Source organism: Centroberyx affinis, unplaced genomic scaffold, assembly GCF_046629955.1.
Source record: "Centroberyx affinis isolate AG114_WGS23_722 - 3 ecotype Tasmania unplaced genomic scaffold, CSIRO-AGI_Caff_v1 ptg001095l_1, whole genome shotgun sequence".
Classification (NCBI taxonomy): Eukaryota; Metazoa; Chordata; class Actinopteri; order Beryciformes; family Berycidae; genus Centroberyx; species Centroberyx affinis.
Window position 1 is genome coordinate 973,177 of NW_027279640.1, and position 15,518 is coordinate 988,694.

A 15,518-nucleotide genomic window follows, 5' to 3' on the forward strand; every position below is an offset into this window, starting at 1 on the left:
GACGACTATGAGGAGGTGAAGACGGACAGCAGCTCGCTTGCCAAGAACCCTCTGGCCCTCGACTGCAGCCTGGCTGCCTTCCTGAAGCAGTTCCCAGAGACAGAACTGTTTGCAGAGATCAAGCCTGTCACTGACGGGCTAGACAGTCGGTCTTTGCTCAGTGTCCAAGGAACTGCAGGAGGGAGAGGAGACCAGGGGTTTGTGCATGGCTTCAGAGCTCTCCAGTCTTCTCCTCCCCAACCATGGGCTGGTGACTCTGCTGCTGTCCAACCACTTCTGACTACAGTAGGTTTACTTCAGCTAAATAAAACAGTGTGTAAGAAAGTGTTTGTGAAACTATAGGTTGGGACCCCAAACTTGAACCCTTAAATTACAGGCCTGTTTCTACTGGCTCCTCACATGCCAACAGTACCAGCAAATTTATATTAGTCCAGGTCAAAGATTACAAACCCCCAACTACCTAAGCTTCATCTGCACTGGGTTCAGGTGAGCCAACCAAAATCTTATGTTCTAACACAGGAAAGAGCTGTGGTGCAGGAGTCCACCATCAGATGCATCCTGGTGGAATTTTTCAGAGGCAAAGATCAGACTCTGTACCGGCCGCAGCACCTGCAGAACCGCACCTTTGAAAAGGAGATGGTGCAGCACATCCACTCCCTGCTGCAGAAGGATGCGGCCAAGTACAAACACAACAGAGTCTTCCTCCGAAACCTGGAACGCCTCACCGACCCCGAGCAGGAGGTTTGTTTTGATTTCATTTGGGGTTAAAACAAAAACATCAAATTTTAAAAGGAACATGAATTCACTTCAAACTCACTTCACTGACATAACACAACTCAATATCAGGAAGATGTCCCCAATATTTTGTACATTCAGTGTGTAAATTCAGTGTATAAACTCACCCACTTTCTCCTCTTGCAGATCAAACTGAGCCTGGATCTGTCCTGGCCCCTCAAAGTCGTTCTGGGTCAGGCCCTTCCTTACGTCTGGCTGAGCAGACAAGGGCTGATGGAGGATCCTCAGATCGCCTTGCTGGCCTGCAGCCTCATAGCCACAGAGATCCTCAACCACCTCAAGCCCTCTGTGAGCTTTGCTGAAGGCACCAAGAGCGGAGATGAAACCCCATTCAGCATCAACATCCCAGTCCGGCGAGAGGAGGGGGAGACAGAGAGAGACCAGACCCTGCTGGAGCTGCGTCTGCAGAAGGAGCGCAAGGAGAGCAGGGAGGAGTTCTGGAGCACAGAGCTGGAGGTGAGCCGCCATTCAAAGCAACATGTGTTCAAAGTCACAGTCTGCAGCACATGGTTAGTGTTAAACCTAAGGCATACACTGAATAGACAAAATATTAGGGACACTTGCTCTTTTCATAAAGTATGCTGATGACGTGAATCCAGGTAAAAGCCATTATCCCTTATTGATTTCCCTCATTAAATCTATAGCAAGCACAAACTGACATGTGGATTGTGGGGCTGCAACTCAATATCAGGAAGATGTCCCTATAATATTTCCTACATTCAGTGCAGTTTTACTGCAAAGCTAAAACTCCTTAACCATGGTACTGTGTAAACTGTAACTTTCCTGAAACACAGGCCATTTCCTACTGCTATGGTATGAACATGATGCTCAGAAACAATGCAAAAGGAAACATCAGTTTTAGCTTTTCATATCATTTTACCTCAGAGAAGAACAGACCAACCGTCCAGGTACAAATAAGATCTGACATTTTGTTTTACTCGACAGGTTGCTCCAGCAACAGAGCTGAAAGAGAAGAAAAAAAAGAAAAAGTGGGTCTCTTGGCTCTGTGGCCTCTTCAGGCGCAAGAGGACATAGACAGACACACACAGACATTGTATTGTTTTATTATTGTATTGTATCGTTGTATCCCAAACATCTCTCTCTGACCACCTGAGAAACCTCACAGGATGAGGAGCCATGATTTGCCTCCATATAGTACTTGGCTGTGGCACCATATCACCAGTTGGATGGCTGTTTTATGTATTTTGACAAATGACATATTTTGACCAACATGCAGAATAAGCCTGATTTGCTGATGCTGCTGATTGCTGATGATATATCAGTAGAACATTGTATTTTATTCTTGTAATTTTGTATTGTATAATTGTTCAATTGTTCACAAGATTGTAAACCTCGTGAACATTCTCAGTGAATATACTCCCACCTTAACATGTCAAGGTGATATGATGATTCTTCTTTTTTATATACAGTTCAGAGCTTTATTTCTTTAAATAAAATATTTCCTGAATATCACCTGTGCCTTCATCTGTGATGTTTTGGTCAAATTGGACCGTTTTCATGTTTACTATGTAATAACTACCAGATTATTTATCATGTTTACAAAAGGCTTCATGATAGTTTCAGCATAGGGTTTTTAAACACAAAACCCACTGTCACCATTCTGCTTGGGTTTAGAAAATAAATAAGGCACATTCCATATATACATGAGTCTCTATCACTCAACTTTGACCCAGAACTTTTATTTGCAATGCAATAACACCAAACCCTACTCCATACATACCGCAAATATCTGTGGTAACAAAGTTGTCTTGTCCCTCCTGCTAGTTTAAATACTTCAGAAAGTGTCCCGTTTATTCTAATTCTTGCATTTGGATGTTGATGTAATGCAATGATGCAATACATTTTTCATGAAACCCAAATGCTTCGTATGTTTCAAATATAAATGAATGTTGAATTAGTTGACAGTCTTTTGGTCCTCTGACACTTTGGTTAAATCTAAAGAATTCAAATGTAACTTCAGTCCCTTATCATTCCTATCTGTTCCTTTATAGAGATTTTGGTAATATTTCAGAAAACATGTTGCTATTTTAGATTTTTCAGTTTGGTACTTAGAGTTTTCATCCTTAATTTTAGAAATTATAGTTCTCTCCTTCTGTTTTTTTTTTACTTAAATGCCAATAACTTTAATGCTTTAATGCTTTTGGACTGCTATCGTAATACGTTTGTCTTGTGAAATATTTTTATCTCCTGTTTTTTCATGTATGTTTTGCAGTCTTCCTCCTTGTTTTTCTATTTCAATTTTTTGCTTTTGTGACTTTTTCCTTTTCAAAGCAGCATATGCTATTATTTCCCATATTGTGGCTTTAGCAGCTTCCCACAACGTAATGATCGTAGCCTGTCCATTGTCATTATTCTGAAAATATTGTCCCATAGCTTGCCGAATTTTATCTTTAAAATTTTTATCCTTTAGTAGTATGATATTTTAGTGTGTCCTTTTCCCTATCGCTAGGGATGGGAGTGTTTTGGGAGACCCACATTTTACCGTCCTTGAAGGCACCACTACAGAAAATGCAGAAACGTAGTTTGTAGTCTAAGGCCGATCTCCAAAGTCTTTTTGCCAGCAAATGACCGGGGAGCTCTGGGTGCAGGCAACATGGAGGGAAGTTAAACATTGTTCATTTGCATATACTACCCATATTGTAATGATACAATGCTGGTTGAAAATCGGCGAAGTTTCCCTTTAAGACTTGCAAGTAAATCTGTTGTCTGTCCATCCATCCATTCATCCATCCATCCATCCAGGTCAGGATCACAGTGGCAACAGGTCAAGCAGAGTAAAACATGATAGACTAAAACAGACTAAAACATGGGAAAGAAATCACCAATGCCGCATCACAACAGCATGGGTTCTTCTCCATTCATCCATCTGTCTATTTTCTAACCGCTTATCAGGGTCAGGGTTGTGGGGGCAACAGGGTGAGCAGAGCAGCCCAGACTTCCTTTTCCCCAGCAGCTTCCTCTTGTTCCTCCTGGGGGATCACAAGGCACTCCTGGGCCAGCTGGGAGATCTAGTCTCTCCAGCATATCCTAGGTTTGTCCTGGGGTCTCCTCCTAGTCAGCTCATCCTTACCAGATGACCAAACCACCTGAAGTGGTTACTCTCAAAGCAGAGGATAAAGGACTTGAGTCAGAGTTCCTCTTTCCCTGTCATGCAAGCCACCCTGCAGAGAAACCTCATTTCCCAAAACTTGTGACCATATGTGAGGGTCGGAAGATTGACCAGTAAATGGAGAGCTTTACTTTGTGGTGCAGCTCTCTTTTCACCACCATCTCATCTCTGATACAACACCTGCATTACTGCAGCTAATGCACCTAATCAGCAGTTAATCACCCGATCCCCTTTACCCTCCCTGGTAAAAAAGCCCTCGAGATACCTGAACTCCTCCACCTGGGGCAGTTCACCCCTCAACGAAAAGGTTTTTTTTACAGTAGTTTTCTGGCCTCAAACCAGGTGTTGACCCTTCTCCCGACCCCCTCATACTCAGCTGCAAATCATTCCAGTGCACATCGAAGATCACCAACCGATGACGCCAAAAGGATGACATCATCTGCAAATAGCAGCATGCAGCCCTAATGCCACCGAACTGGACCTTGATATTGTGTCCATGAATATCACGAACAGGAGAGCTGACAAGGCGTATCCTTGTCGGGGGCCGATGCTCACCTCAATCGAGCTTGACGTAATGCGAAGAATGCGAACACAGCTCTAATTCCGAGTGTATATAGGAACCGAATGGCTCACAGCAGTGGCCCCCATCCTCCCACAGGATACTTTCAAGAACATGGTCATAGGCCTTTCCATATCCACAAAACACATGTAGACAGGATTAGCAAACTCCCATGACCCTCAATTATCTGTGAGAGGGTAAAAAGCTGGTTCACTATTCTGCAACCAGGGAGGAACCCACATGAATCAGAGGACACAGGGTGTGTCTATTATACATTAGGTTAATCTAGTTTATATACTTTACTCATACTCATATCTTTTGTAAAATTATTATTATTTCTTTAATAAATCCATGTGAATTTTAAAGTGTTTTTTATTACTATTGTTCAAATCTTGATAAGTCAACACTTCCAGTAAGCAGCAGCTTCATCCAACTACAAAGCACATACATAATCCTAAAATTTAGTACCACACTTAATATAAATATTATATACTAATATTACCCCCTACCTACTGCATGCAGCACATGGAAAACATGCTATGTGACAATTGCTAGAGCCTACATTCAAACCATACTGAAGACCAAATGCTGCCAGGTATCTAATGACATATTGTTGATTGATTAATCTTACCAGTGCTCATGTCGCACAGCATTACAGGTTGATGTTGAATAAATGTGACAACTAAACCATTATCAAATTCATCATACTAAAAAAGCCTAGAAGAACAAGTATTGCACACAAAGAAGCACAATGTGTAGAAATAGACCTGTACAGTTACTGTATCTGACCTCTGTTATTCTTACTTGATCACAAGGGACATGATTCCTGCAGGAGGACTTGCCCCCCCCCCCTCCCCAGGCACACAATAAGTAGAACAGCACCTGTAGGAGTTCTGCCTTCTAAATCACAGGAGCAGGCTAGATGTGATAAAGCAGATGTGGAGCAGAGTAACATGTGTTGATTAAGGTCTAAGGCCCTCTGTCACCTTAAGGTTAGACTTCCCTTCATATCAGCCCGGTTCCCCTTCCGAAGCCCTAATACTATACACCAGACTCTATCACACATAAAGATATTAGCATACTGTTATTTACAGATGTGCCTGTGTTGGTTAATGGCTCAAGTACAGACCCTCTGCTTTGCTTGAGCAGCAAAAGTCAAACTTTTGTAGTCCTTTGGTCTTGTACACTTTTTATGAGATACATCCTGGTGCCTCACAATGTGCAAAATAGTACGTAAATCTGTTTGAAAGAAACTTAACTATAATAATATGGAGTTTGAAGCCAGATGGTCTAGTAGAGTTATACTTTATATTTTATATTTTAGCAAGCTACTTGGTGCGATAACAGATATACATTGAACACTAACAAAATATCCTCACTTCCTTCCTTATGGTCCCCAAGAAGAAGACTACACCATCTCAGTCTACTCGTGTTTGCCAAAAACTCCAGCATGACTAGCAAAACAAATGTGTGAAAGTTTCTCTTGAAGTTGTGCTCAGCCCTCATAAGCTCTGAATTGCATATATGCAGGACAGCCAGCTGAAGATACAATTTGTTTCTTTAAGAAGTTTTGTTTATTTTCCCTGCACACTACTTTTGGCAAAGACACAGATGCGTAAATCATGTCAATCAAAATAAAAACTAAATCCCTGTCTCAGTTCTTGCCTGTTAATGCATCCATTTCTTAAATTATCAAATCCAAACTAAATTGGCACACACACACACACACACACACACACACACACACACACACACACATCTTTGTCTTTGGAAAAACACATTAGTTTGAACAGGCATTGGCCGTACATGCTGGTATCTGGGACATATATAGGTGTGTGTGTGTGTGTGTGTGTGTGTGTGTGTGTGTGTGTGTGTGTGTGTGTGTAGTTTAGTCGTAATGGACTGAAAACATCCTAATTAAAAAGTTGATCCTTCAACAATTTTGATTTAGAAGTTACATGGGAGTCAAGCAGAAAGAACACAGTCAGCTTCTCTCTCTTCTTCCTCTGTTCTCCTCCAATGACGCAGCATTCAGTAGCATGTCCAACATTCTGGAGTTGTTTTCCAAACAAGTGTTTAGCGTGACTGACAGTGCGGGTTGGACAATTGCAGTCAACTTGGACAGAAAACGTATCTGGAGAGTGTTGTGATGCTCTCTGGAGGCATTAAGGACTATGAGGTTGAGTCCATTTCGATTAAAAGTTTCTGACAATGCAACAGAAGGAATTGAAGTTGTCAAGGATAAATGTTAAGTCATTGCTTCCCCCTGGAAAGGGTCAAAAACCTTGGTAAGGGCTGAATAATCCTTTAAGATTTTTCCACGGGCCCAAAGGGTAGAATCCTGATTCACATAACAGCTCCCACTCTGTGAATACCAAGGGTGCTGTTTGAAGTAAAGACTCTCCTTTAAACCAGACTTGCAAAACAGAGCTCCACCTCCTCATCAATGAAATCCCAAAATCAGTCAAGCACACAGTGTATGCTGGTTGCTGGGATCCTCCCACCAGACAGAAGCACTTCATGTTTATGGAAAAATTGACTTCCACTTTTCACATTTTCCGTTAGAATTTGGCAATTTTGTGTCGGAGACTAAATATTACAGGGCTTCTGTTAATTTTAGAAACAAGGGCGGAAAGTTGGGCATCATAAGTCCATTTACCAATACACAGTATCTGATGTAACTATTCCTTATGCTATTAAACCAGGGTGAGCATCTACACTTACAATGAGGTTCTCTGAATTAGGCCCATAACATCTCTAGGAGGCTCAGCACTAAATTTTGACTCTCCCTTCCCGATTAGACCTTACACTTATATTATGTTACACCTACATTTAGCTTTTCACTTAGCCTGCAGCATCACAACTGATAACCACCAATTTCAACAACATAAATCTCAACAATAGGCTGTACTGGCTTGATACTCAGCAGTTCAGAATCTATATTGTACCAACAATCAGAGAGTAATTCGATGGCTGGCCCTGCTGGCTTGAAACAGCCCGCTCAGTAATCAGCAGCTCAGCAGGTAACGTCTTGAGGGTAGCGACCTTTTTGAGTCAGTCATCATCAAATCTTTCATGTTGTAATGTTTAATAAACAGAACTACATTATTTGGCCTGCTACACCTGCTTTTGATCCCAACGATCTCTTGTCTCGCGGCATCTCGGTCTCGGGTGGAGCAATTCCAATACGCCGGGCTCCTTTCTAGTCTCGCCAAACGGACATCATGGTAATCAAACCCAACCTTCCCTTCAAAATATACAGGTAGTCAGGTCATCCCACATGTACAGTATATGCACTCCAATAGACCACCTGTGAAACACGTTGACTGTTGGTTGGTTGGCTGTTGGCGGTATGAGAACCTGCTGTATTGGTGGAAAATGTGTCCAGCCATGGTTGCAAAATTTAGTGCTTATTCCGAAGGTTCATCCAAAAAATGATTTTCTCTAAGCTAATTATTTAAGATTACAGCTTTGAAGGTATAGTGTGCCTTTAATTAGGTGTTAAAGGAGCTTGTGAGCAGGGCAGAGTGACAATCCCAATGGCACTTTAACTAAATTATAAATCTCACTTTTAGCGTAATTTCCTTTATTGCTATTCTGCTCTATGTTTTTTTCACTGACTTTCTTATTGCATAGTTTTTCAGCTGAGTTTTCATTCAGGCCGACAAGGTCATTTTCGTCAGATATCAGAAGTCAAACTGTGGAAAAAAACAAGCTCATGTGTCCCAGCTCCATGTGTTTCTTTTGTTTATATTACTCATTGCTTATCCAGAGCAACTTCCAATGAGAGAGGGGTTTAGTGCCTTGCTGCAGGACGCTTCAACAGGACACATGGCTATTGATGGACACATCAGCTGTTGCAGGGATGGATGCTGTGATCTTTTGGTTGTAGAACAGTCTAGCCATTAAGCCACCAGGGCATAATGGACACAACATATAAACATATAAAACATATAAAATATTGTGTGTATGCATATGCATTATGTGTCAAATTAAACTTCTGTTATTATGTGAATTATTTCTCCTGGCCACAATAATTCAAATACTATTAACGACTTGGGGGCTGATCAGGGACTTTTTGTAACTTATCAGTTATCATCTCAAAGGAACAAGAAAGAAATTTATGAGGACGTCAATGGTATTTTTGCTGGATTTTTGATGGAGTTTCAAACTGAATGGTATCCTGCGAGCAGCGGAAAGTTTTGCAACTTTGAACAATCTATTTTATGACATGCTATTTGCATTAATCAATGGTCCAAGTAGACCTAAGGTAGTGAACAGATTATAATGATGAGCGAAAATCTCCCTAACATCAATATTTTTGAAGTGAAGTGTAGTGAAAAAACATACAATCGTCCACATGCTGTGTAGACAGTATCTATTTAGAAGGGGAATCAAGTTTTAAAGTGAAAGCAGATGGGACTGTAGGCTAGAATACTTTCCACTTGAAGTACACCGCTCTTGTTTGGAGTTCTCTCAGTAGCTGGGCCGGTTCCAGAAGGCCGGCTGGAGAAGTGCAGTTCAAACTACTTGGCTCCTTCCACAATCACCATGCTGTTGTTGGGTAGAAGATTGATTTACAGTATGGCAGAAGTCCTCTTACCAGACTAGAGATGAAGTATGGCACCCAAGAATCCAGACACAGCAGTGCATTATTTCTTGTGTATTCCACTGAACTAACATTGTACATGTGTGACAGAAAAAAGAAACAAAAAAAGGAAACACAGATAATAACATGGACATAATGCACAGGAGAGCATCAATTTAGAGAGCATCAATTAATATAAAATGTGAATCTATTCTGCATTGTATGATGTGATGTAAAATTTTATGGCTAACTCCCAAAGAGAAGTCCTTATCTATGGGAAGAATATAATATAAATAATTGTTGAAATCAAGCACGGACACAACTTATGTCTTATTTTTTTTCTATTTCTGCTGGTACATTCAATAAGTTTGTTTCACTCACTTCATATTGCACTTGCAGCTCTCGCCAAAATAAGAACAGTTCATCCAAGTGCATTCAAGCTGTGTACGCTGAGGGAAGATGAATGGTGCTGCTCTCAGGTCTCCCATGGTGCATTGCTTCTGCAGGTCCATAGCTATGCTGTCACCTGAACACTCCATCACCAGAGTATTGCCAAAAACAGTATAAAAACAATCAACATGTTCACACTACATAGAAACTGTGGACTATGCTTTTAATTTTTCTTTTCATCATCCATCTACACACTTATTTAAATACACACTCTTTTACACACTCATTCAACATTTTCATGTAACCTTTTCAACTTGTTTCTCTTATCAAAGTAGTATGTTTTGAAAGAAAGTTTCTCTGATATTGTAAATGCACTTGAGCAGATGGCATACTATGGCCTTGAAAGCCAGTAAGCTGCTCACAGACAAATGAAGTGCACCGAGCATTCAGTACGTGATTGTATAATGGAAACTGGAGAAGCTCTTTCACGCCTGGCTCTGACACCCACATGTAAACAGCTAGTAGAAAAAAGATCATAGCTCCTGACCCAACCACAAAATGAGTGAGCAGAGGGAAGTGCAGTCTATGTTGGGTAAAATGATACCAAAAATGTTTACAGCAGAAAATAAAAGATAATTTAGGCAGAAAAGGCCTCAAAATGCTTCCAGACTTGCTTCTGATGGATTTGAGCTTTTCTATTCAGTAGCAAACTGGCATTATCTTGTGCTTTGTCTCTAAGCACTGATTTGCAGATGTCTTATTCAAAAACCATTTAATGATAATGACTGAAAATGTTTAATTTTTATTTTATAATACCCTCTTTCCCCCATGTACAGGCTGTACTCCATATAGCACTACGATTCATCTCCACTGTCTGATTTATACTGTTATGTATAAGTATTTAGTTACTTATTTTATTTGACTTGCGGCTTTTGAAGCCATTCATGAGACCACTGACAAATAACCACCAGCATGGTGGCCATAAGCATGGTGGCCATAAAACCCTTACTCCCATGCGGTGACTACACAACTCATTGTGATGCTTTACTTTTTCCACAACTCAGCACAAAGTCAAGAAATGGGCAAGGCACTGCAGGAGACTCAATCCAGTTATGACTTAAAGGATCATGAAAGACACATCCTCCGTTTCATTCGTAACAGTCTCAGGGAACAAGCTTTGCACATGAGACTTACTTTGACCAAGGACTGGCTCAGCAGACCTATAGTTTCTGACCCAGAGATATTTTATATATGGAACAGTGACACCTTGCCAGAATGCTCTCACCTCCGCCTACTGAGGTTTAACTCAACGAATAAGATTATTTCTGCCTCTAGAGCAGCTCTGCCTCCAAGAAATGTTTGTATAACTAAAACTCCAATCTGCGTACAGGTAGGTAAGGGGATTATTGCATGTGAATGGAGGTACAAATAAAAGCCAAACTGACTCATTCTGTTCTGAACAACAGATAAACACATGCTGCACACCAATTCTACTTTTATATTGCAAAAGAGAGCCCTAAAAGCAATTGTGAACAATATGAGCAATATGTGTGTTTAACCATACAATGATAGAGCTAGCAGATTATAGAGTGCAGTACACCCATTTTCATAATAACTGTAAACATGCAAGTTTGAGTGGTTTAAAATTGGGAAAAGGGAGAAAAGTGGCTCTCAATCCTGGTCCTCAAGACCCAGAGTACTGCTGTTTTTTATCCTAAAAGATAGTTAATTGCAGTGAAGTGCATTCACCTGGCATCCCAGGTGTAAATCAGTCTCTGATTAGACAGCTGGAATGAACCAACAGAGCGCTGGGTTCAGGACACAGAACTTGAATGGATAGAACAGTCCTTCCACTGGTTGTCATGGTAATTTAAAAAAATGGTGATTATAGAATTTTAAGGGTTAATGGTGACAACACAATTCTGGGCATTAAGACTGTAAAGTCTGCCACTTGCTTGAGAACTGAGCAGATGTGTATGTTGAGGGCTTAACAAACTGTCAAAACTCAACTGAAAGCTGACGTTAGCGACAAGGTTATCGTAGCATTATCAAAGATTGTACCTCTCGCCTCAGTGACTTGTTGTAAGTCAGTTTATACTGAAGCTAGCCCAACAGTACACATAAAAATGGCCGTCGTTCCAACCATCCAGGAACGTTGATTTGAATGGGAATGACCGTTCAACCCATTCAAGTTCTGTGGTTCAGGACCAGGATTGAGACACATTGCAATAGACTCGTCTGTATTTTTCAGCTGACAGCTTTCAGCTGTCATTTTGCAATTTAATGTGAAATGTTAAAAGTGGAAGGCTAAATGGATTTTCCCGCTTAAATATTTGTGGAGCATTTTTGGGGTATCTGGAATAGACACGATAATAATAAGTAAGACAAATTTAAGAGCTTTAGCTGAAGAAAGCACACTAATCACTAGCTCCTGTGTGACTGTCTACCTTTGTGCTAACATCCTCATACAATGTAAGAAATCTCACCACTCCTCATCTAGCTCTGAGGATAGTATGCCTTAGGAAAAAAAAAAGGTCTTGGCAGCTAAGCTCTGCCATATGTTCTCGATTCATCGTGTGCGCCATAATAAATCCTCAAAGCGGTAGAGAGTGTGTGTATTTGATATAAACATCATCGGGGATCATCATAAATTATTATTGCCTTTTTGGCAGTAACTGTATTATTGTGCCCACCTTTTTCCCACAGCCAAGTATCGTATGCAAATGAGAGAAAGTGTGCAGTGACTGATGAGGTAAGTATGTCAGTCTGCCAGTCAAACCTCAAGGCTGGTAGCCATACTGGTCTGTCTGGTGGGACCATGCTGGAATCCCTCTGGCTCAAAGAAAACACAAACACACCAATGCTTATTTTACTATCCCCTCTGCTCCATACCATCAAGAGGAACACAGAATTAATATCCAGGCCGCGCAACAGGCCTAAACTAACATTTAGAAATCTGCTCATCGGTCCTCTAGTCAAATCGCAATTCCAAAATTGCATGTAAGTCCCTTTCATGTCTTTTATATATATTTTTTTGTCAACAATATTAATGATTTCAGCAGATTAATTAGCATTAGGGATTCGATTTTTCTCCATGCTCTTTCACTTGTAGCCAACTGGAAAATTTTCAGCCATAAATAACTCCTCTTGCCAATGCAGCCGGGCATGTCAACTTTTCAAATAAACTTATTGTGCTGTTGTCTGGCACTGGTCCATTTGTATTTTGTGCAGTCCCTCTCTCTATATATATATATTTTTTTCAATGTGTTCTGAAGGTCATCAGCCACAAATGGATTCACATACTGTACCTTGGGCGACAAATAAAAAGTTCATCCCTAGTGAGCTATCTACGTTTTCAAGGTGTTGTCACTTTCAGAATAATGAACTGAGTCCACATCATTAATACACAGTCTGAGTTTGCCAGGTTGCCCGTGTTTTTCATTTACATAATAATTAATATTGCCAGTGGTTCCTGAGAATTCAGCCGACCTTAGTAAAATTTTTTGTTCCCAGTATGAAGCTGAATACGTAAAAGATTGGCACAGTTATTCATATATTTTCCAAAGTAAAACACATAGTTAAACGTATGATATAATAAAAAGAGAGAGATGAAAATGACTTATGCCTTCTTCTGGTCGACTTACTTATGCCTGTCAGCACATGTTTTCATTTTCCTAGATTTATGTTCCGTCGATGGATAGTGTGGGATGGAAGACACTGCAGAGATATTGAAGCAGGTGCTGAGCGCTGAGTACCTGGGATACAAGAGTTGGGGCTTGGTATGAGGTTTATTTGACCAAATCTGTCTGGAAAGTATATGTGGCATTATGGACATCTAATAATCCTTCTGCTTCAGCACTTGTACACTAACGGGAGATGGAAGTTGTCTGTTGGCAGACCATCCTGTGGCGAAACTGTTTTACTCTGAAACTGCCTGCGGCTGCTTCTCTTTTTAGGAGGTGAACAAATCGATGTTTCTAAACCTTATTTCTATGATTCTCTATGAGGAAAGGAATTGGAAACTGTTTGCATTCAGTCCATCAATCTGGCTCTCAGAGGCCTTGGCTTTCACTGAGCCAGAGTCCCATGGAGATACAGAACTAAAGAAAATAATCCCAACTCTCACTAACAAGGTTAGATCAACATGGTAACTTCTCAAGCAAAGCAATGTGACAACAAAACAATTTATTTTTTCAAAGATTCAAAACCTCATGCAATGTTATGAGGTGAAAGAATTGATGAAGAAAAATATATGAACGTTTGGTCTATTATGTCTGATTTGTTTTGGCCTGGACTAAGAGAGATAAGTATATGGAGAGGCGGCGCTGATAATACTGCTTAATCTTTTCCCTAACCTTCGCCACGGTCAGTTTTCTTGCCTAATCCTAAATCAGAGATTGTTGTTGCCTTTCAGAAACCGTACCAAAGCAACCTTTTGCTGGACTGTCATTCTAACCTTGTGCAAGGATTTTGTTCTTGCCTAAGCCCAGCTGTTTTTGTTCATGCCCAAAACAAACCATATAAAAAAAAGTTTAAAAAATTGTCATACAGATGATTTATCACAGGGCAGCAAACTCTTTCCCCAGTCAAAATCCAATCTAAACAATTTGGGCGAAGTCTGATTATTTAACCAACTTTGATTTGCCCAAAAACAAGGAATTGATTCATTTTGATTCACTTGATTCCACTCTATACAAATGACAATTTCATAGCAAAAGCACTTCCCCTGCCAGACAGTTTTCTATTAAGGTGACACAGAGTCTATCAACCAAGGTAAAGAGCACAAAAACTATGAGGAATGAACACCTGTACAACCTTTATAAATGACCCAAGGACAGAGAGAATGTCCCTGATGTACTAAGCACATTTGTCCTTCTGGCATAATAAAATAAAGACTTCCACTGTGGTGTTAATGAAGGCATGTTTCCTATACCAGCATTGTACTTGGCTTCAGGGAACCTAGGTTACATAGGGAATATGTACATATCCATTCTGCTTACACCTGTATTCACAAGAGAAAATACAGTAAAATCCATTATATGGGGTAGATGCATGTAAATTATTTGTTGACAGCATGATAACTTTTAAGTGTCTATCTCACCTGTATACAGTATGCACCAACAATGAAATTTTTGCATTTAAGAAATTTAAGTGGATAACAAGGGGTCTAGGTGCCAGGCCATGGTCGTCTAAACTAATAAATTATGATATCTAAGCATCTACTCTGCTGCAATATATGAAACCTAAGATGCTTTTGTTTTAATTTGACAGATTCAGTTGAGGGCACGGTGGTTTTCCTGAGTCTCTAAAGAAATTTCCCATCACAGTATCAGCAATGGGAAACACTTCGTCATCAGGGCAGCAGCGCACTGCTGTGAATCATTATGCTCCACAACCACAAGGCTCTCCGTTTTCATTCATACCATAATGTTTTGGCCCGTCAGTCTGACAGACTGCAGCATCTTTTGCCTGAACTGGCATAATTACAACTGGTGTCATTATAAGCTTAGATTAGTTGTCAGCCTTAATAGTCCTACATAAAAGACTTCATAAACAATTACTTCATCATCCTTTTAATTTATTGGTTTCTTTTCAGACAAAATCCTATGTCATTTCTAGCCTTTCTTGACAGAATAACAGCAATCTGAATTTGGCATAAACAAACATTCTCATCAACAGTCCAAAAGCATAGCATACACCAGTTCTGAATTATGCTAACTTTGTTGTTGTCGAATAAATTAAGGGATGGAAATCTTTACAGGGCATTTACGCTGCGGCTGGTAATTTTGTTGCTAGTGCAACAATGTCTAACAATGTCATTGTTTTACAGTGGCTTCAAGGAAATGGGTGGGAAACACCAACACCAGCTTAAAGCACAGAATCCTGTGCCTGTTTAATGCACAAATCCATCGCAGACCATATGCAATACAGACTTCAAAAATACTTTACTGTGAACCAAACTGTTCCATATCAACCCCAAACAGTTGACAATATATTCACATCTGTCAAACAATAAACGCCTCATCCATAATTTATTGAATTCCTATCTCATCGTC